The sequence below is a fragment of the Lissotriton helveticus genome, chromosome 10 (assembly GCF_964261635.1).
Source record: "Lissotriton helveticus chromosome 10, aLisHel1.1, whole genome shotgun sequence".
NCBI classification, from domain to species: Eukaryota; Metazoa; Chordata; class Amphibia; order Caudata; family Salamandridae; genus Lissotriton; species Lissotriton helveticus.
In genome coordinates this window covers 1118740048-1118763981 of record NC_136071.1, presented here as the reverse complement: position 1 = coordinate 1118763981, position 23934 = coordinate 1118740048, and the positions used below count along the sequence as shown (strand labels likewise).

Genomic DNA, 23934 nt, shown 5'->3' with positions numbered 1-23934 from the left:
GTACTCAAAAGTATGGAGGAGCCAGGGCACGGGTGCAGGGGGGGAGGAGGAGCCAGGGCACGGGTGCAGGGGGGGAGGAGGAGCCAGGGCACGGGTGCGGGGGGGGAGGAGGAGCCAGGGCACGGGTGCGGGGGGGGAGGAGCCAGGGCACGGGTGCGGGGGGGGAGGAGCCAGGGCACGGGTGCGGGGGGGGAGGAGCCAGGGCACGGGTGCGGGGGGGGGAGGAGCCAGGGCACGGGTGCGGGGGGGGGGGGGAGGAGCCAGGGCACGGGTGCGGGGGGGGGGGGAGCCAGGGCACGGGGCCGGGGGGGGGGGGGGGGGAGCAGCCAGGGCGTATGGACGGGGGGGGGGGGAAAGGCCAGGGCACGGGACCGGGGGGAGGGGGAGCCAGGGCGTATGGGCGCGTGGAAGAGCCAGGGCGTATGGGCGCGTGGAAGAGCCAGGGCGTATGGGCGCGTGGAAGAGCCAGGGCGTATGGGCGCGTGGAAGAGCCAGGGCGTATGGGCGCGTGGAAGAGCCAGGGCGTATGGGCGCGTGGAAGAGCCAGGGCGTATGGGCGCGTGGAAGAGCCAGGGCGTATGGGCGCGTGGAAGAGCCAGGGCGTATGGGCGCGTGGAAGAGCCAGGGCGTATGGGCGCGTGGAAGAGCCAGGGCGTATGGGCGCGTGGAAGAGCCAGGGCGTATGGGCGCGTGGAAGAGCCAGGGCGTATGGGCGCGTGGAAGAGCCAGGGCGTATGGGCGCGTGGAAGAGCCAGCGCGTGGAAGAGTCATCAGCGCGTGGAAGAGCCAGCGCGTGGAAGAGCCAGCGCGTGGAAGAGCCAGCGCGTGGAAGAGCCAGCGCGTGGGCGAGTCAGCGCGTGGGCGAGTCAGCGCGTGGGCGAGTCAGCGCGTGGGCGAGTCAGCGCGTGGGCGAGTCAGCGCGTGGGCGAGTCAGCGCGTGGGCGCGTCAGCGCAAGGACGCGTGGGCGAGTCAGCGCAAGGACGCGTGGGCGAGTCAGCGCAAGGACGCGTGGGCGAGTCAGCGCATGGACGCGTGGGCGAGTCAGCGCATGGACGCGTGGGCGAGTCAGCGCATGGACGCGTGGGCGAGTCAGCGCATGGACGCGTGGGCGAGTCAGCGCATGGACGCGTGGGCGAGTCAGCGCATGGACGCGTGGGCGAGTCAGCACATGGACGCGTGGGCGAGTCAGCGCATGGACGCGTGGGAGAGCCCGGGCGTGTGGAAGAGCCAGGGCGTATGGGCGCGTGGAAGAGCCAGGGCGTATGGGCGCGTGGAAGAGCCAGGGCGTATGGGCGCGTGGAAGAGCCAGGGCGTATGGGCGCGTGGAAGAGCCAGGGCGTATGGGCGCGTGGAAGAGCCAGGGCGTATGGGCGCGTGGAAGAGCCAGGGCGCATGGACGCGTGGGCGAGTCAGCGCATGGACGAGTCAGCACATGGACGCGTGGGCGAGTCAGCGCGTGGGCGAGTCAGCGCGTGGGCGAGTCAGCGCATGGACGCGTGGGAGAGCCAGGGCGTATGGGCGCGTGGAAGAGCCAGGGCGTATGGGCGCGTGGAAGAGCCAGGGCGTATGGGCGCGTGGAAGAGCCAGGGCGTATGGGCGCGTGGAAGAGCCAGGGCGTATGGGCGCGTGGAAGAGCCAGGGCGTATGGGCGCGTGGAAGAGCCAGGGCGCGTGGAAGAGCCAGGGCGTATGGGCGCGTGGAAGAGCCAGGGCGTATGGGCGCGTGGAAGAACCAGGGCGTATGGGCGCGTGGAAGAACCAGGGCGTATGGGCGCGTGGAAGAGTCAGCGCGTGGAAGAGTCAGCGCGTGGAAGAGTCAGCGCGTGGAAGAGCCAGCGCGTGGAAGAGCCAGCGCGTGGGCGAGCCAGCGCGTGGGCGAGCCAGCGCGTTGGCGAGTCAGCGCGTGGGCGAGTCAGCGCGTGGGCGAGTCAGCACATGGACGCGTGGGCGAGTCAGCGCATGGACGCGTGGGCGAGTCAGCGCATGGACGCGTGGGCGAGTCAGCGCATGGACGCGTGGGCGAGTCAGCGCATGGACGCGTGGGCGAGTCAGCACATGGACGCGTGGGCGAGTCAGCACATGGACGCGTGGGCGAGTCAGCGCGTAGGCGAGTCAGCGCATGGACGCGTGGGCGAGTCAGCGCATGGACGCGTGGGCGAGTCAGCGCATGGACGCGTGGGCGAGTCAGCGCATGGACGCGTGGGCGAGTCAGCGCATGGACGCGTGGGCGAGTCAGCGCATGGGCGAGTCAGCGCGTGGGCGAGTCAGCGCGTGGGCGAGTCAGCGCGTGGGCGAGTCAGCGCGTGGGCGAGTCAGCGCATGGACGCGTGGGCGAGTCAGCGCATGGACGCGTGGGCGAGTCAGCGCATGGACGCGTGGGCGAGTCAGCGCATGGACGCGTGGGCGAGTCAGCGCGTGGGCGAGTCAGCGCATGGACGCGTGGGCGAGTCAGCGCATGGACGCGTGGGCGAGTCAGCGCATGGACGCGTGGGCGAGTCAGCGCATGGACGCGTGGGCGAGTCAGCGCGTGGACGAGTCAGCGCGTGGGCGAGTCAGCGCGTGGGCGAGTCAGCGCGTGGGCGAGTCAGCGCATGGACGCGTGGGCGAGTCAGCGCATGGACGCGTGGGCGAGTCAGCGCATGGACGCGTGGGCGAGTCAGCGCATGGACGCGTGGGCGAGTCAGCGCATGGACGCGTGGGCGAGTCAGCGCATGGACGCGTGGGCGAGTCAGCGCATGGACGCGTGGGCGAGTCAGCGCATGGGCGAGTCAGCGCATGGACGAGTCAGCGCATGGACGAGTCAGCGCATGGACGAGTCAGCGCATGGACGCGTAGACGGGTCAGGGCATGGACGCGTAGACGGGTCAGGGCATGGACGCGTAGACGGGTCAGGGCATGGACGCGTAGACGGGTCAGGGCATGGACGCGTAGACGGGGTCAGGGCATGGACGCGTAGACGGGGTCAGGGCATGGACGCGTAGACGGGGTCAGGGCATGGAAGCGTAGACGGGGTCAGGGCATGGACGCGTAGACGGGGTCAGGGCATGGACGCGTAGACGGGGTCAGGGCATGGACGCGTAGACGGGGTCAGGGCATGGACGCGTAGACGGGGTCGGGGCATGGACGCGTAGACGGGGTCGGGGCATGGACGCGTAGACGGGGTCAGGGCATGGACGCGTAGACGGGGTCAGGGCATGGACGCGTAGACGGGGTCAGGGCATGGACGCGTAGACGGGTCAGGGCATGGACGCGTAGACGGGTCAGGGCATGGACGCGTAGACGGGTCAGGGCATGGACGCGTAGACGGGTCAGGGCATGGACGCGTAGACGGGTCAGGGCATGGACGCGTAGACGGGTCAGGGCATGGACGCGTAGACGGGTCAGGGCATGGACGCGTAGGCGAGTCAGGGCATGGACGCGTAGGCGAGTCAGGGCATGGACGCGTGGGCGAGTCAGCGTATGGACGCGTGGGCGAGTCAGCGTATGGACGCGTGGGCGAGTCAGCGTATGGACGCGTGGGCGAGTCAGCGTATGGACGCGTGGGCGAGTCAGCGTATGGACGCGTGGGCGAGTCAGCGTATGGACGCGTGGGCGAGTCAGCGTATGGACGCGTAGGCGAGTCAGCGTATGGACGCGTAGGCGAGTCAGCGTATGGACGCGTGGGCGAGTCAGCGTATGGACGCGTGGGCGAGTCAGCGTATGGACGCGTGGGCGAGTCAGCGTATGGACGCGTGGGCGAGTCAGAGTATGGACGCGTGGGCGAGTAAGCGCATGGACGCGTGGGCGAGTCAGCGCATGGACGCGTGGGCGAGTCAGCGCATGGACGCGTGGGCGAGTCAGCGCGTGGGCGAGTCAGCGCACGGACGAGTCAGCGCACGGACGAGTCAGCGCACGGACGAGTCAGCGCACGGACGAGTCAGCGCCTGGACGCGTGGGTGAGTCAGCGCATGGACGCGTGGGCGAGTCAGCGCATGGACGCGTGGGCGAGTCAGCGCATGGACGAGTCAGCGCATGGATACGTAGACGAGTCAGGGCATGGACCCGTAGACGAGTCAGGGCATGGACGCGTAGATGAGTCAGGGCATGGACGCATAGATGAATCAGCGAATGGACGTGTAGATGAGTCAGGGCATGGATGTGTAGATGAGTCAGGGCATGGATGTGTAGATGAGTCAGGGCATGGATGAGTGGATGAGTCAGGGCATGGACGTGTCAGTGCATGGATGAGATTATGGACAGAAGAGTAACGTGTGGAAAAATGATGAACACAAAGATAGGTAAGTGGATGAAGGAATGGATGGGTACATAGAAAGACAGATGGACGCTAATATGCAGGCACTACATAAAAGACACCTGTAAATAGGTTCGACCACAACTGCTTGACAAGAGGAAGAGCTGCACAAACAGTCATGGAAATACGAAAGCGCACAGCATATCTCCCTCGTAGTATCGCAATATGTGGGGTCTACCTTAAAATGCGTTTGTCGCACCCAGTTCAATATTGTATCCGGTGGAAAATTGAAAGATCACCATCAGGTCGTTTTATAACGAAAAAGCAGGTGTACCTTCAATTAATCGTTTCATCACATCCTTAGGGATGGATTTTATTTCAGCCTGCTGCAGGAGTCACCTAGTAAGAACCGTTCGTTTGGTTTTTATGATGTATTTGTATGTTTAGTAACGCTGCACGTTGTGCGATAACTACTTGACAATTACAATTACCAGCAAATAAATGTGGGCTGATCAGTGTGCGAATGACACTTCAAACAACCAGCAGCTGAGCGGTGGTAGGCCTCGGGCTCGCTACTTTGATTTCAAAAGCTCTGAGAGGCAGATAAAGCTGCCCCTAGCCAGACTTCGCGGTGTCAATGAGGGGGCTAAATGTACGACACACATTTAACCCTGGAATCAGTAACCAACGCGAGTATGGAACTGTACTCCTAAGCAGGGCCGGTCCTAGGCATGGGCGGTATGGGCAGCTGCCCAGGGCCTCGCGCTCAGGGGTCCCTGCAGTAGACCGCAGAACAGGACAAGTAAATGTTTGGGTTGCAGAGTAAATAGCAAATCAATCCATTTCCAAACCAATCCAGAGCAGGGGGCCCTGCCCGACAATAAATGTATTGCCCGACATGAAGTTGCGGGAATGTGATGAAAAGCGCTGCGCGCACTCGCGCGGCGCAGGCAGTTAGAGAACTCTGTCACCGTGCACGCACGCCCCCCCCACCATCTAGCTGCGTGGTGGTGGTGCCGTGCGCAGTTCGCAGTGCGCGGGCGGCAGGCCTTTAATGATGTGTGTCCGAGGGCCGTCAATCTGGTAGCGCGCAAAAGCGCTACCAATGACGGCCCTGGACATCATTTTGGCCAGCCCCCACTCTGCAATGACGCTGCGCAGCATGCACGTCGTACGTGCTCCCTGGCCAGGAGAGCAGGGTGGAGTCGGGGACGGACGGTTCGGGCCGCGTGGGAGTCGGACTCGGTTCGGGCCCTGTTTGACATAACGTACCGTACGTCTTAAGGTAAGAAAGACCTGCAGACAGTGCTGACTATACATTGCATACATACTATAGAGAGCACTTCAACTGCCATTTGGTGATCTATGGTTCCCTTCAGTGACCTGTGGACGGTTCACTCAGAGCTCACGTTAGTTTGCCGGGTCTTAATCCTGGGCAATCCTCATTATATATAGTTCTATCTTTGAATCGTGCATAACTGATGTAACTTACCAGCAATGCAATGGAACTCGTGACCTACAGGGTGCACCCGAGTCTCTGCAACAAACCTCTAGGATTCACGCCAACAGATCGCACACAGTGCACCGCTGCAGATAAAATAACTCCTGGGAGTAGTGAACACATGCACTTAATGGGCATCTTCCCGCACTGAACGTTGTTCAACTTCAGCTGGTGCACTTGACCAATACAGCTTTTCCTCCGTTTCAGGTTCAAGAAACGAGTGCCAGACAGGTGGATAACATCTAATACTGTACTAATTAACACAGCAGCAGCCATCAAGCATGTTAAAAACGTGCCGCTGTTTTCCCTTCTATAGAATAGACGAGCCCGTTTCACAAGGGCGATCAGATACAAGTCAACATTCCAAAGGTACAAGATTTCAATGCATAGCGCTACTTCAATTTTACGTGTCCTGTATCAACTGAATTATTGCTCGTGGCCCACGATAAGGGTGCTACACGAGCTGCTTAGTATCTCAGTGCTCACTCATTCTTGTTACACTCCTTATAAATAAAGCTCCACTTACACATTTATGAGAGGAAGGATTTTAAACCATATGCTTCCGGCCACAAAGTTAGTTTTGTAGGCCGAGACTCTTAAGAGACATGGGCCTAGATGTATCACGCCTTTTGCGAATGGCAAATGGTCTATTTGCATGTTTTGGCATGCATCAAAAATTCGCAAATTAAGGAATCTCAAAAATTTGCGATTCCTTATTTTGCCATAGCATTTAAGGAATCTCAATTTTGCGATTCCTTAAATTCTATGTATGTAGCATTTTTTAATTGCGAATTTTGGTTAAGAAGTCGCAAATTGCCACCAACTTGTAGTTGATGGTAATTTGCGAATTCCTTAAAAAATGCACAATTTGGCATTTTTGAAGGTGGCATGTGACGCACCCACATGCCCATAGGGCATGTATGTGCACCATATGCACACACATGTACATTTCAGGGGTGCAGCAGGGTGTCCTTGAGACACCCCTGCACCCTTGAAATTATTCTCAATTTGCGATTAGCAAATTGCGAATCGCAAATTGAGATTAATTTCACGATCATTCCTATGGGCCTCCTGGCCCATAGGAATGAATGGAAAATTATTCCTTAATTGCGAATTCGCAAATTGCGAATTCGTAAATAAGGAAGATTAAGAAATCGCTAAAAATAGCGATTTCTTACATACATCCCATTTTGCAATTTTTAAATAGCGATTCCTTAAAAATCGCTATTTAGAAATCGCAAAGGGGTATGTTGATACATCTACCCCCTAGGATCTCAAAAGCACCCCCAACCCTAAGAGACGGTGCCCTAGTCCCCTTTTCATTGTGCCAAAAGGACTGCTCAAAGGTCACTTCACATTGCGTCGTTTGGTCTTTTATCCCTTTAAAGTTTTCGAAATGAACCATTTTATACACTAAAAGTGAATCAGGAATAATGTTTCGCTGAGTGAATCAACTTCGGAGAGACTGGTCCCAGCAAAAAATGCTTGAATCAATGAATATGTGAATATCTTTTTCACAGTTCTCGCATGACATTTTTGCCGCAGAGGATGAAAAGTTTACTAAAATATGCAACATAGAGAGACAAAATGTTTATGCAAAGTACTCATGTCCAAACATATAGGAATTAGGCAAAAATGTCAAATGTACCTACTAATGATGCCTAAAAATGACAGATTATATACTCACTCTTGCTCATTTTTATTATATATTTTTCACGACTTTACTTCAGTTTCAATTTCATTGTGCTGCTTTCCCAATCAGGCTTTCTTTGCTTGTCCTGTGATATGTACTTTAGAGGCCTTTAAGCTGTGAAATGTATACTGCTATTTTCTTGACCCTCTGGTTCCTTTGGAATTTGGGGGCATGTCCAACTAATCATTCAAGGAGCCGGCAAGTGTTACACTCATGGATATTTGCTCACCTGTTTTCCATCCCCTCTACTTTTTGTCCATGTTACTGATATCCACATTAGTTTGCTTCAGTGATGCCAAATAACTAGGATTAAAAGTCCTGCGAAGTCACTTTCTGTGATGTCACTTCTTGCGACGCAATATGCAATTAGAGGGGCCTCACATCTTCCCTTTCGCCCGGGGCCTCAGAAGGCCTAGGACCGGCTCTGCTCCTAAGGACAGCAGCTCTACACCTACAGAGACAACTGGCCTAGACTTATTTGTTTACACCAAAGAGTATCTGAAAACAAAAGCTAATGTTAGCACCTATGGTAGTTATGAGTCAAAACACAAAACACCACCACGCTGGTAGTGGTCAAAAGTAATAAGAGGATATTAAACATTTTGGCAACCCGATTCTAAAGCAGAAACGGTTTGTGCAGACAACTGCACAATCATGAGGTGAAGTCCCGCTACCTGAAGCGGGCTACACAGCTCACGAAGACGGTGCAAGGACAATAACTTTATATATAAACCTTTTTGCTAGCTACGCATTCAAAGTGTTGATTCTAAAACCTCAATCAAATGCACAAACGTGTAAACAAGCACAGTCCTCGACCACGCCTCACAAACTGGGTAAACAGGTTTTCGCTCAATCTAAAACATCCCTTGGTAGTATAAACCATTTTTGTTTTGTAAATAAAACTACCCATAATCATTAGCTCCACATTTAATTAGTGTGTTTGTCACCAATTACTAAGGACGTGAGCTGCCCTGCAGCAGTTTGTCCCCTTCCTGTTCCTGCTTTGAACAAGTGGGCCCTGTAACTGCTTTCATTCATTGACCTTCAAAGCACAAAGAGATGGTCGCAAACTTGACCCATCCGAAATAGAACTTTCACATTCCCTGTCTGACTCCCTACAAAGCTAGTCGGAGTTATGATACAGCAGAGCTGGCTCTAATTTAACTGAGGAAGCCAGATAGCGTTTTCTTGGGATTAAAGAAGGAATTACCACTTCTAAAGGTGCATCAACTCCTTGGATAGGACCCTTCAATTACCTGAAAGATTAAAAAACAGCAACTATTGAGCGCTTGGCAGGGCCTTTCGATCAGCTCAAAGGAGAACAAGCATTTACAATGCAACGGTTTCGCCTTTGCCAAAGTTAGAGCTATTGGCATTGTATCCCGAGCGACTATAAGTGATGTGATAGTCCATCAAAGACTGTCAGCAGTAAATACATCAGTGCATTAGGCAGGGTTGCTAGCAGTAAAGTAAATAAACACTATAAATTTGCATTGTATCTACATTGCTTATGCATAACAGCCATAGCAGCAGTCACCATGCACCAGGGTAACAATATGAGTGATACATCTCTCCAACTTAAATAACAGCTTTAAATTTATTTTGAAGATGTAAATGCTTTTTCTCCAAACATCACCCTGTCAGTTCTGAAAACACACACATTTTCGTCTCAAATATATGCATTTAAATTTTGACAAACTAATAAAATGTCGACCAAGCAAAGGCTTTCATGTTTAGTAGGCTGCACATAAGAGAACTACTCATTGGTAGGCGGCGAGCTACTGGTAGCTCACAAGCCACTTGTTGGAGATGCCAGGTTTAAGTAGAAGGGAAAGCACTGTTGTGGAACTTGGCTGGTTCAATGGACTATGGGAAATAGGGTGGCCACTGTCAGTCCTGGTCTGAGGCTAGATTTACAGTACAGAGAAAGGGGAGGTGAAAGGCCAGGCCATGGCTATTCTGAAAACGGTGCACCAAGGGTTACACGCCCTCTGTATCACGATCACCCGTCCCCTCACTTGCTTGTTCACTCTCTCTACACTCCTCCGAATCTCTTCCGTTTCTATCGCGATCTCCCATCTGCTCACCCCCCTCTCTAAGTCTTTTCCCCGTCGCTCTCTCTCTTCCCCTCTATTCACTCTCCCCTCTCTTCTTCGCCGCCCCTCTCTCTCCGGCGTTATTCTATTTCTATCCTGCAAGCCTCTCTTCTTGTTCCGCGGTATCCATCGGGGATTCACCTGTTATCGAGCGAAGCTGGCCTGTTCAAAACTTTTGGATTCCAGCGTACCGCAGCAGCCCAGTGAGTACTGACCAGCGGTACCAGTGGGGTCTACAGTATGAGCACAGGAGCACTTGCAACTCTACAGTTTGATTTCACACGTGCAGGAGCGCGCTGTCAATACTACATATTGTCGAGCGTAGGAACGCTTACATTCCTGCATTTATTTTCACACCTGCAGGAGCGCGTTGTCCTTTGTTGCCAATTGAGTGAGCACAGGAGCGCTCACCTTCACACATTTTATTTCTCACGCGCAGGAGCGCATTATCATATCTACCTATTGTGCAAGCGCAGGAGCCCTTGCATTCCTGCATTTGTTTTCACAAGCGCAGGAGAGGGTTGTCATTTGTTGCCGTTTGGGTGAGTGCAGGCGTGTTCACATTTACACATGTAAATACACATCAAATATAGCTCTTAAGCACAGGCATCTGTGGCCGAACCAAACTTGAGCACCTCTGGATCTCCCCGCTACAGAGCAGCAATTATTCCCGCGAAACCGCACCCCGACCAACAGTAGCCTGGCCTCTGTCAAGCCATTTACAAAATATATATTTTCCGCGTCCATGGTTTTGTTTGACAAAAGAACGACCGGATACCCAGAGGATGTTACGCAACCGAGCGGCAACCGACAGGCCAGCAAACGGGCATGGTTGCGGACCCTCCGCCCCGACCCCCACCATCCCGACGGGGGCACCCGAACCGGAAGAAACGGCACGCCAAAACTGAGGACACCACCACCACTGGCGAAACACTCCGTCCCCGCACGGGCGGTGCAAACAGCCGTCCCAGCACGGGCGGTGGAAACAGCCTATCGTGCCTGCCCGTGAACCCCGATGGCCAAATATAATATTTTATGTACCGTTTCTAAGCACTGTAGACCTCAGCAGCAATACTAAATGCGTCGCTCCCCCCTCGGGATCCCCACTAGTGATATGCGTAACACTTCAGGGGCAGTCAGCAGAGGCAAAGCATTTCCCGAGGCAAAGCATTCCCCGAGGCATCACCCCAAAATGGCCCCTGGGGGTGGGGGGTTCACACTCCGTCACACACCCTCCCGACCGCCGCACACTCCGCGCTCAAGACAAGCATGACCCAGTCACCCTCCCTCGGTGCCGCTGATAAATCTGCCGCACGAAAACAACACCAGCATGAGGGGCGGGGGTTCGCGGATCTCTCCGGCCCCGACCCCTGACCAACAACACCAGTACTTTCAACACCCACACGGAGCCACAAAGGGAAAAGGGGGGCCCACCGCCACAGTGCCAACACTCACCAGAATGAACACGACGCAAGACAGATCATCGCAGAGCAGCCAGGGACGTACAATGCAGTGTAAACAGGGACACTATTCCTAAAAGTATGAGTGGGGCGAGCGAAAAAGCATCCCTCAAAGAAAAAGGTGGAGAGAGAACCAAGAGACGATAAAGCAGAGGAGTGAACTCTGCTGGGAGGGAGGAAAAACATCACATGAAACGATGTGGGAGTGAACATATTCGAAATCGGACAATAAGCTATCCGCAGTAGTGAAAGACTAGAAAAAGTAACAAGCACCACGAGCACAGGGAGGGAGGGTGGCGGGAACGGGCACAGGACAGGGGGGGGGGGGGGGGGCGGGAAGCGGGCGGGAAAGGACCCGAGCCGAGCTCCAGAAACAAATCCCTTTCACACGGGGAGGGGGCGGGAGGGGGAGGAGGGGGCGGGAAGGCAAGATTTAACACGCACTCACCAGGGCTTCCTCCGGCGGCCGTGGTCGAAAAACGGGAAACGTGCACAGGACAGCGAGGAGGGGGGACAGCGGGGAGGGGGGACAGCGGGAGGAGGGACACAGAGTAAGGCAGGACAGCAGCAAGCACGGCCCGGCCGGACCAGATTCGGGGGCGTTCCCGGCTGACGTCGCGTGACGTCGGCAAAAGCCAAAGAATCTCGGGAACGCCCCCGAATCTGGTCCGGCATTGACGGACAGGCCCCTCGTCCAATGGCTAGGCTCCATTTATGGAGCCAGCCAATGAATGACGAGGCCGACCCAAAGCCACACTACAGTTCTCATAAGATTTCTCCTGCGCAAAAGCTGCTTGCGCAGCTTTTTGCAGTCGAAACCTAAAAACTGGGTGTAAATCTACACTTATACAGGGGAGCATCAGACCAGACCTTTCAATCAGCTCCAAGGTGAAAAACCCGAGAGTAACTCTGGATGACAAGCCATCTACAACCACAGAGGATCATTGGACAGGATCCTTTGATCAGCTCAAAGGTGAAAAACCTAAGAGTAACTCTGGATGACGTGCTATTTATAGACATACAGAGGGACACTGGACAGCACCTTTCGATCAGCTCAAAGGTGAAATACCTGGGAGTAACTCTAGATGATGTACCATCTACAAACAGAGGAGCAATAATATAGGAAAAAAAAAATCCTACCGTAACGCTCTTTGCCGAATCACAGCGCTTACAACTCCAAGCATCAAAAGCCAACTTTATCAGAGCCTTGCTAAACAGAAGAATTAAATAATGCAATTTTGATTTACCCTGGCCTGGTCAAGATCATGGCTACTCAATGCCGGATCCTTGCTCTTGGCCTCAGAAGTATTAACATGCAAGTTAATCGAGATAATAAATTCATCTGTTGCCAGTTGACATAGAATCCACTAAAATGCCTTTGCATTCGGCATAACGGTATATATGTGAAAGATCTAAAATGGTCTCTGAGAAAAGCCTACCAATTACATTCTTCAGGCTCATCTGATTAGAACAGTGGTTTTTAACCTTTTGACTTCTGTGGAACCCCCTCTGAATCAGTACCCAAAGACGGGAATAGATGCCCAAGCAATTTCTACAATTTAAAACTCAAAAAAGTATTTTGTGGGTGGGATACCTCTTGAAGAAAGTGAAGAACCTGGTGGGATACACAAAATTGTGCCTAATAGACAACTCTATGTTGGGAGACGAGGTCAAAAAGGAGAGCCTAAACCCTTTTAGTAGGTTAAGAAATGACTTTCACCTGGACCTCTCTCAAAAGTTCCAATATTACCAACTATGGCAGACTTTACAGGCGGAATCCACATTCAAATTAGTTAGCACCTACAGCGCCTTGAGACTCTCATGGGTAACTTGCTATAGATCCTGGATTGATCGATTGACTGATTTGACAGTCTGGAAAGACATGGAAGGCAGCAGCCCAATAGAAAACAGGATATTGGTGGAGGAAAAAACAGCAACAGTGGTTTTGTTAACTAACCGAACACTCACTAACAATAGGCCTAACACCCTCCAATCCCAGGGGAAAATTGGTAACATGACATAAGTGAACTGGAAGATGTAAACTGGGAGGCAGCGTACATGCACCCATTTGAGGAAGCAATTGAAGCGAGCCTAAGGGCCATCAAGTTCAAAATCCACCATAGGATGGGCTACAGTAGGAACTGCCTACACAGGATGGGTACAACCCCCTCTCCCAATTGCAAGAGGTGTGAGGCCCAGGACAGGAACAGACAAATTTGCATATAGCCAGGTTCTGTGCTGGGATGGTGCAGTGAGCTAAAAAACGGTGATGGATTAAAACCATGATCTATTGACTTGGTAAGAGTATTCTGCATCATTCAGAAACTCTGTCCATCACCACCCCCCTTTTCCAAAATCCGTGAGGCCCCAGATAGTACATTCATGCTCACAGTGTGGTCCTGTCAGCGAATAGGGAACGAACTACCGGAAACCAATAACAGCCCGCATGTCGGAGATCCTAGGAGTACCAGCTCCGGCAACACCGCAGCTTGCCCAGTTGGGTAACTTAGGAGACTTAGACCGTTAGGGGAAACCGCTGCTGTTCTGCTCAATTGGGTTCATCCAGGCTAAGAGAAACACAGCATGACAGAGGGGGAATCCAATGACCCTCCCCACCACAGAGATATGGGGGATGACCCATTGTATGGAAACAGAGAGAGTGGTCTACACAGCGAGGAGCGCCCCCAAAAGTTTGATCAAATATGGGGAAACTAGAGACAGCACAATGGACTGCTGTGGGATAGCGAAGAATAGCTGAATACATCCCCAAGGGATAATACCACCACTGCCCTTGACCTTATCCCTTGAGAACAGTGGGGTAATTTCCCTCTTGTTGCCATCAGGTTGGTATGGGCTTGGTGTCAGATGTACAACCCTTACAATTCCAAATCGGTTCAGAGTACCTGCACTTCGATTTTTCCATTTCAAGCACTGGTCTTAGCTATGGGACGGAACTGAGGTGTCGAAGAAACACACAAGATAGTAGAGAGATTGAGACTCGGAAATAAACCTTGAAGGAAATAAATGCATCTCTCATGCAGGTCTTGAGTTATTGACTCAATAAGTAAATTGTACATGAGCCATTTACCCTATGCATGTCATTGGTTCAGCTTAGCTGTTTCTTTGGCAAGATGTAATTACACAGGTTTGATCAATAGTGGCTGTGATAGGACTATTGAATGGCTATTATAACAAGCATTGGAAAAGCCAAAATGTTTTGCCTATGTGAGATTTATTGGCTTTGCTAATGTTTTTTTAGTTATGTTGCAAATAGCTGAAAGTAATGTAAAAAAAAAAAAGCTGTTTGATACAGCCAACGTTGTCTGCGTTATAGAGATTTTTAAATCTTCAGTTATGCTGCACTGAAGCTAGCGCTGCTGTACAATGTGGCTAAATAAACACTGACCACGCCAACAGATCTCGCATAGCTGAGACCTATTGGTTTGGCCAATTCTTTGTATAGAATGCCATATGGTAAGTTATAGGTATTTATATAGGGTTTACAACGGCTGAAGTGCTAATGTTATAGAACGGAGAATGCTGAGTCCAAGTGGGTCCAGATTCAGAAGCGTTTTAGGACTACACAAAAACTGACGAATGAAATATAAATGCACAGAATGTAACATAAGTTGTAGGCAGACAGAAAAGTCCAATAGGTTACCGCTTTTATTACACTGATGCTTTAGGCTATGTGTTACTTTGGGTACAATGGTTACAAAAGAACCAAAAAAGCATTCCCAACTGCTTGTCTAGTAGTAAAATATAGCAATCTATGTTCACTGGGTTTCCTAGACCTTCTGGATCCTGTGCCACTGCACCTGCTGCACCATTCAAATCATGACCCTAGTGCCTGCAAGTTACTGCACTTGTGACTGCTTGTTAGTAGGAAAATATAGCAATAATCAGTGTTCAGTGTGTTTTCAAAACTTTTTGGCACTGCACCCGTTGCACCATCCAAATCAAGACCCTGGTGCCTGCAAGGACAAATGAGGAAATAGTTTATATCCAGTAATAGATGTGTTCCGCAAAAAGGCACAGTTGCAGACAGAATACATAATTATTGTGAAGCTAAACAAACATTAAAGCTTTCATGAAAAGTGCCTTTAAAATTATCCAAAGCTCCAAAACGAGTTGCCACAGATCTCATAAATAAAGCACATGCTTTGCACATCAAAGTGAAAACTAAGCATTGTTAAATTGTGTTACAATGTGGCTGGCTCTTTCCTGTGAAAAGATCTTATCCTGTGCTTGACAGTGAATGGGCCATAAACAGTGTAAATTGCCAAAGGTCACCATTGTTAGGCTGACGCTGAAATGTGATTTTGTACTTTGTTCCTACAAAGGCAGTTTCACAGATTAAATGGACTCACCAAGGAAGAGGAACTTTGCAAAAAAACATGCAAATGTTTTGTGCAGATGAAGCACCAGATACCTTTTGAGATGGATATGTCAAACAAAAAAGAAAGGCCCAAGTAGGCTACATGGAGAAAGTACACTGCATTCCTCTTTCCAATAAACCATCTCACTTTGAAGTCAGAGGAAAGTAAAATAAACAGGCTCTCACGGAAACACAGCTTGACATTTGACCTCGATCTTTGAATGCCCAGCAAATGTGACGAGATAAGAACAAGATTTAGAGGCCTGTTTGTTACAGAAAACGAATTTGTGGAAGAATAACGTAAAACGGGATTTAGCATGGGGAGGTACGAATTCAAGCTGCACAGCCTAAAGGAAATAATGCCAGCAAATGGGAAGCCAAAAAATGTGAGTTACAAACCACAAAGCCAATACATTCCCAGGTCAACTTTCTGAAAGTCCCCAAGGGCGACCTAAAAATTGAACCCTGATTGATATAGTATACTACAAAGATGGCTTTATGATGATCGGATTAAGATGTGATTTCTTTTTTTGGGCATCTTAAACTACAGTAAGCATTCAGTATAACAATTCTATTAAGTGGCAAGTAGCCCTGAAGGAAAATGCACTTCTTATTAATGGAACTCAGTTCTTCCCTTGTACTGTGGTATTCTTCTTTCTACCCCCTTCTCGCGGATTAGTATAATCACTTCCCACATCCCACCTGCCCCGCGACAAGCAAGGGAAATTACCAGATGGAGACGTAGCTCGAGACCAGTTTTGTGAGAAACTAAAACCATATCACAGGACGGAGGACCAGGGTGGGTTAGGAGGGGAGGGTTATGATTACTGAGAAGGGTGACATCAAGTTGAGGGTGGCATGCGCCAAGACATAAAAGAAGAGGCTTCAAGCAGTTCCTGCAGTCTTTGAGTGGGTGAGTTCTAGAAATGTGCCCTCATCTTGCTTCGGTCTCATGCTCTGCGTGGTCGATTAGCTCTCTTCGTTTCCAGCTCATGCCTTCCACTACCATCTCATTTTCAAGTAACAGTCAGGCTGTCTGCAATGAGACCAGGCAATCTCACGTGGCTCCAGTGAAGGTAAATTGTTTTCCATTTGAAGAAATGCGGTTTTATCTTTTTTCACTGAGTCTCACAAGTCTCAAACATCCTCTGGAGACCAGACGATTAACCTCTTGTCCCCAGTCTTTACATTAATAGTTGACAATATTTTAACCTGCGTTCTTTGAGCTGCAAATTCTTTCCTGAGTGGCTCAATTTGCCACCATCATTCCTCAATGGTTGGATGGGCATTAGACAGATTGCGTCAGTGTACCTAAATCATATATACATTTAGTGTCAGCTACCTTAAATATTGATTATTTTATGACTTTCATTCAGCATCATTATAATCGTGCGGCCTACAGTTCTTGGGGGACAGTCTATGTTATCAACCAAACGCACCTCAGTATCCTTTCACTGTCCGTCTCTTTGGGCACTTCGTGGGTCTTTGGTATCCACAAGGCTGGATCTCCTCTCATATTGTTCCTACTTTCATCTTCCTGGACTTCCCAGTAAACTTACTATCAACTCCCTCCTTTGATTAACACTCATTTGGTGCTTTATGTGCCATCGCTCCTGCTCGAACCGGCCTCATTTGTTCAACTTCTCCTGGGCCAACCTATTTCCACTGTTCAAGCAGAGTCACTTCATTCATGTCTAGCGCTATTACAGTCACTCGTAAATTGGCACATTTGGTATTTAGCAACAGCATGTTGTTATCCTCTCGAGCATTTTCATTGTAACAGTCCTGCAACAGTGCAAAGGGTTCCCGATACACTTCTAAAGCTGCCTGCGAGTTGATCCCTGAGAGACAAAGAAGCCCGTTCTTTATGTATACACTAACTTAAAGGGGCTTTCAGCTAGAACTCTTCTTCCATTGGGCTGCGGCTGTGTAATTCACGCTTTTCTTTCACCACTGAAGGCTACTCTTCTTATGACTAGAAGACAAACTCCTCGCCCACGCATACAAGGCCGCCTCTCCTTCCATGCACCCAAAAGACACCACTGATCAGCCGAGCGCTCACTGGCCACCGTCACACTCATCAGAAAGACTAGAATGGGAGAGAGTCCTTCTCCTACCTCGCAGCCAAAGCTTGGAACACCCACCCCTTCTGGCAATCTACCGTTTTGCCCCAGTTCAGGAAGGACTTTAGAACCTGGCTTTTCGGGTGACCCAAACACTCAACAGAGCTGCCCCCCCCCCCAATCACCTTGAGACCCTCATGAGTGAGTGGTTGCCCTTTACCAACCCCGATTGATTAACTACATAATATCACATGGAGCAGTGGGTCAGCCCACTTCCACAATTGGCTAACTTCACTGTGACAGCATTCTGCTCTGTCACAAAGAGCACATTCTCATACAAAGTAGTTCCCTTATACATTTACTTTTAGCAGGTAATTTTATTTTATACTGGCACGGGCAAAGCAGCGCCCATAACAAGAACTTCTTTTTAAATTACAAAACAAGCAAAAATGAAATGGTTGCAGTGAATTCCAAACCTATTGGCTTTGTCAAAACTAGTTCCATTTTAATTTATGTGTTTTCTTGTTTGGGTTGAGCATGGATTTAATGTTGATAGTGTAGTCAGATGCACAAACTGGGAAGAGGTGTGGCGCTGCGGCCAGGGCGACTGACACCGAACGCTGGGGCGTTCGGTGTCAGTCGCCCTGGCCGCAGTTCGATCCCCGGCACCGGCACCAGGTCAGCCCAGCACCATGTGACTCTGGGCAATAGCTTGTTTAATCTTCCCGATGCCCCCTAGCGCCGGGATGCCTCCGGGTAGCGGTGCGCTTTACAAATACTGGATTTACATTTTACATTTAAACCAATTAGCCTCTATGCCCACTTCCCTCTAAAATGGGCGCCACTCTAAACTCCTAACCTCATTTGCTCTCTCTGTTTGGAGGGTGGCAGGAAGCTATAGTTCTGCCTCTCCATCCTTTACCTCAGCCTTTGCGTCTCAGTTGTCTGGCATGGAGAGGGATTCCTAGACCTCACATTGCTGTTCATTCACTCCCCTGTGTCCTGCCACACGGGCACTGCTCACCACAGACCTAACCTTCACTAGACTGCCACGTCGCACTGCGCATGTCTTTGCCCTGACAGGAAACCACTGCTCTGTAAGCGAAGCGGAAATCACTAAGACGTTGTCATTTAAACAAGTGTCTTGTCCCTAATGAGCTTCCGTAGCCTATTTGTAAACTCTGTGATTTCACAATTCTAAACAAAACCACATTTCAAACCATGAGTGTCGGAACATTGAAGGACGATTAATTTCAATAAGGTTTAAGATAGAGAGAATATGACAGAGTGGGCTGACAGTTCCAGGGACGATGAAAAAGCATTGGATAGTAGTATGAAGATTTAAACAAAAGTAAAAAAGATCAGATGATTTCAAATATAGGTTTTCAATATTAAACTAACGTATAAAGGTAGATAAAATAAAAAAAAGAAAATCAACTAGCAGATTTTGCAGCTCAGGATCTTGGCTAAGAGAGTTGAACTTTAAAATGCTGACGTTTTAACACCAAAGAAAGAACTGCTATTCTCAGTATGCCGAGGTGCAGCTGAAGCATGGGATTGTCTCTTTCAAAGATGATGTATCAAGTCTGGCATGAAAGTTTCCTAGAGCACAGAGGCACCATCCGGCAAAGAACGAGGACCAAAGTCAAAATATACATTAATATCTCTCGGCGAACAACTTCATTTTCTTTTTTGCCACTTGTGATTAAAAACTATAAAGAATAAAGAAGATGGACAGAAGGCGTAGCTGTAGCTAAAAGAAAAACCAAACTTCTTCGTACACATCCTGACTATAGTAGTACTCCAGGCAGAGGTGGCCACTTTGAAGGATCTGACCACAGCATGAGCAACATCAGAACAAGGGTTTTCACACTCTTGATAATACTTGTAGCTCCATCATTCATACCCCATCACAGCCTTCGACCCGAAAAACTAAAAAAGTAATGTTTCAAATGATCTAGTTCGTCTCAACCACTGGTAATTACTCGAGCCGCATTCCAGTCCATCGTTTCTTGCCCACTATGGCATGCTAGATAATTTGTCTTGGCCGTTCTCCTACAAGAGACGTCCAACTGCCAGGCCAGGTCCCCTCCACACCAATTATCGTCATCACTTTTATGATCATGATATTTTGACTATTTAGCCTTATGTACTTTCAACTAGCCAGTACACCGTCAACGACTCCTTTCACTGCATGTGTCCCAATAGCCTACCTTTTCATTGCATCATTATTTACTTTTTCTGTGGTGTCCGCCCTTTCATTGAATACCTCTCCCCTTGGCACCATAAGAGGTGATAGAGCACTAGTTATCTTTATCCATAGCGTGCAAGGACCTTGTCACTATCTCTCACCCAGCCACCGTCAGCTTACACTGTGCCGCCAGCCCCTCTCAGCCTGCCGCCGCCGACTCAAAGCCTGCCGCCACCGGCCGCCGCCAGCCCACAGCAGACAGCTCGCAGCTTGCCGCCGCCGCCGACAGCTGGCAGCCTGCCGCAACCGGCAGCTCTCAGCCTGCCGCAACCGGCAGCTCTCAGCCTGCCACTGCCGTCCGCTGAGAGCCTGCCACTGCCGTCCGCTGAGAGCCTGCCACAACCGGTCGCTCTCAGCCTGCCGCAACCGACAGCTCGCAGCCTGCCGCAACCGACAGCTCGCAGCCTGCCGCAACCGACAGCTCGCAGCCTGCCGCAACCGACAGCTCGCAGCCTGCCACTGCCACTCTCAGCCTGCCGCAACCGGCCGCCCCCAGCCTGCAGCAACCGGCCGCCCTCAGCCTGCAGCAGCAGACCGCCCGCAGCCTGCAGCAGCAGACCGCCCGCAGCCTGCAGCAGCAGACCGCCCGCAGCCTGCCGCAGCAGACCGCAGCCTGCCGCAGCAGACCGCCCGCAGCCTGCCGCAGCAGACCGCCCGCAGCCTGCCGCAGCAGACCGCCCGCAGCCTGCCGCAGCAGACCGCCCGCAGCCTGCCGCAGCAGACCGCCCGCAGCCTGCCGCAGCAGACCGCCCGCAGCCTGCCGTCGCTGACAGCCCGCCGCCGCTCTCAGCCTGCCTGCCGCCGTCGCTCTCAGCCCGCCGCCGCCAGCCCACAGCCTGCCATCGCAGACAGCCCACCGCTGCAGACAGCCCGCAGCCTGCCGCCGCAAGCTCGCAGCAGCCTGCCGCCGCCGACAGCTCGCAGCAGCCTGCCGCCGACAGCTCGCAGCAGCCTGCCGCCGACAGCTCGCAGCAGCCTGCCGCCGACAGCTCGCAGCAGCCTGCCGCCGACAGCTCGCAGCAGCCTGCCGCCGCCACCTCGCAGCAGCCTGCCGCCGCCACCTCGCAGCCTGTCGCCGCCACCGACAGCTCGCAGCCTGTCGCCGCCACCGACAGCTCGCAGCCTGCCGCCGCCACCGACAGCTCGCAGCCTGCCACCGCCACCGACAGCTCGCAGCCTGCCGCCGCCACCGACAGCTCGCAGCCTGCCGCCGCCACCGACAGCTCGCAGCCTGTCGCCGCCACCGACAGCTCGCAGCCTGCCGCCGCCGCAGACAGCTCGCAGCCTGCCGCCGCCGCAGACAGCTCGCAGCCTGCCGCCGCAGACAGCTCGCAGCCTGCCGCCGCAGACAGCTCGCAGCCTGCCGCCGCAGACAGCTCGCAGCCTGCCGCCGCCGCAGACAGCTCGCAGCCTGCCGCCGCCGCAGACAGCTCGCAGCCTGCCGCCGCAGACAACTCGCAGCCTGCCGCCGCAGACAACTCGCAGCCTGCCGCCGCAGACAGCTCGCAGCCTGCCGCCGCAGACAGCTCGCAGCCTGCCGCCGCAGACAGCTCGCAGCCTGCCGCCGCAGACAGCTCGCAGCCTGCCGCCGCAGACAGCTCGCAGCCTGCCGCCGCAGACAGCTCGCAGCCTGCCGCCGCAGACAGCTCGCCGCCTGCCGCCACAGACAGCTCGCAGCCTGCCGCCACAGACAGCTCGCAGCCTGTCGCCGCCACCGACAGCTCGCAGCCTGTCGCCGCCACCGACAGCTCGCAGCCTGCCGCCGCCGACAGCTCGCAGCCTGCCACCGCCACCGACAGCTCACAGCCTGCCGCCACAGACAGCTCACAGCCTGTCGCCGCCACAGACAGCTCGCAGCCTGCCGCCACAGACAGCTCGCAGCCTGCCGCCACAGACAGCTCGCAGCCTGCCGCCACAGACAGCTCGCAGCCTGCCGCCACAGACAGCTCGCAGCCTGCCGCCACAGACAGCTCGCAGCCTGCCGCCACAGACAGCTCGCAGCCTGCCGCCACAGACAGCTCGCAGCCTGCCGCCACAGACAGCTCGCAGCCTGCCGCCACAGACAGCTCGCAGCCTGCCGCCACAGACAGCTCGCAGCATGCCGCCACAGACAGCTCGCAGCCTGCCGCCACAGACAGCTCGCAGCCTGCCGCCACAGACAGCTCGCAGCCTGCCGCCACAGACAGCTCGCAGCCTGCCGCCACAGACAGCTCGCAGCCTGCCGCCACAGACAGCTCGCAGCCTGCCGCCACAGACAGCTCGCAGCCTGCCGCCACAGACAGCTCGCAGCCTGCCGCCACAGACAGCTCGCAGCATGCCGCCACAGACAGCTCGCAGCATGCCGCCACAGACAGCTCGCAGCATGCCGCCACAGACAGCTCGCAGCATGCCGCCACAGACAGCTCGCAGCATGCCGCCAACAGCTCTTAGGATGTCTCTGATTTCCCCATTCACAGTGCAATCAGCATTATAAATATTATTGCCTTGGGTTGGATATAATCAAGAGCAATATCTCTTGATTATATCCAACCCTGATCAACCACAACATGCAGCCAGGGAGGAGAGGGAAGGAAGGAGGGGACCCCCTTTTCAGCTGCAGCTTCTCACCTCTCGGGTTTCCATTTGCATCAGTGTCACATAATGGTGATGTAGAATCATTGCAACGTCAATTACTAAGAAGGAAACCATGCTCATTTCATTATTCACGAACCGGATAGATTGAGACTTATGTTCGAAGTGATTCTTCAATTACAGGGTCTATCGACCCGCACGGCCATGGGAAGGGGAAAGGCATTTCCTCGAGTGTATAAGTCATGTATGAATCATATTAATGGACCACGGTAAAAGAAAAGAAAAACACAGGCAAAAAAATGAAATAGCTCTACAATACAAAAGTCTCGGTGTAATTTGGCTCCCTTAAAGATATTTTCAAGATCACTTTTCAAAAACGCATAACAAAGAGCGAGAATGGACTATTTGTGCTTTCAGTCTTGTTGATTAAATGAAATACTGTCCAAAGATCCTCCGACCGTAGTGTTAGCCTGTAAGTGCTGAAGTCACACAACTGTATTCCAACACATCATTACTAACAGCAAGTGCTTCCTAAAGAATACATACCACTAGGACTATTCACAGATTAGATTGAGCTAAACTCTCACTGACACTCATTTTATCGACCTCCAAAGGATGAAAGGCTGCAACCAACAACTGGACCTGTGACCCAGGCGCAAACCGCGATCCTTCGGATCAATGCACGAGTCCCCCGAGTAATCAGACATCGCTAATGGCTGCAGTAAAGCTTCCCATGCTAGATATAATGTACTTAATTAAGGGGGTGGAAACTTACGAGGGAGGACGACAGGAGGTGATTTATTTTACAATTAAAAAACCTATGAACTGTTATGTTTCATTGACGTCGATCAGCGCACCAGTCACTTAAAAATAATTATTTACATAAATTAACCTGTCAATAGATAATTACACTAAAAACGGAAAACATTGCCAAGGAACATACTTTATCGTAGCATGAACCTCCACGTCAACACCCTTACCTTTGAATCCAGTTTTTTTAATATACACATAAATGACAGCGCCGGCTACAGAGTGAGTTATCATCAAGCCGGGGTTCAAAATGGAAAAGCACGCCTGGTTTTCGCTAATAAATTGGCACCGTCTAATAAAGGTGCACGGAATGTAGCGCATGAATTTATGCTCAGTAATATTTTTTGGGGAGGAGGGAGCGGGGGGGGGGGGGGTGGCAATAGGTATTGGAATAATCTCAAATCAACTTTTCCACTAAAGCAGAAATTTCAGCACTCCGCTACAGCAAACATCGCTGAAAGGATTTACAACAAGCATGATGAAGGCGGACATGCGAACTCAACTCTGAAGATCTATAAAACATTAACTCTTCGAAGCCCCAATACATTTGTTCCCTACAAAAAAGCACCACACATCAAAAACACAAACCACTAGAGAGTAACCTCCATCAGCAGCACCCCAAATCAGCACCACAGCCCAAAATGACAGCAGTGCAAAAAGAAAACAATACGACACAAACAAAATAAAAACACACATCAAGGTAACACCACACTAGGAACACCATAATGATAGCAAACCCTAAGAAAAGGTCAGAGAAGCACAACACCATCATAAAAAATGCAAAACTCACAAAACATCACACAAAACACTAAATAAAAATTACAAACAAAATAACAAAATAACACAACCAACTCCAATCACCTCCATCACACATAACTTA

The 23934-nt window shown here is 51.9% G+C and overlaps 1 protein-coding gene across 1 annotated transcript in view; it reads right to left on the bottom strand.

The window, feature by feature from the left end:
• ZNRF2 (zinc and ring finger 2) overlaps window positions 1-23934 on the bottom strand; it is a 147377-nt gene that overhangs the window by 55302 nt on the left and 68141 nt on the right. The window lies entirely within an intron of this gene.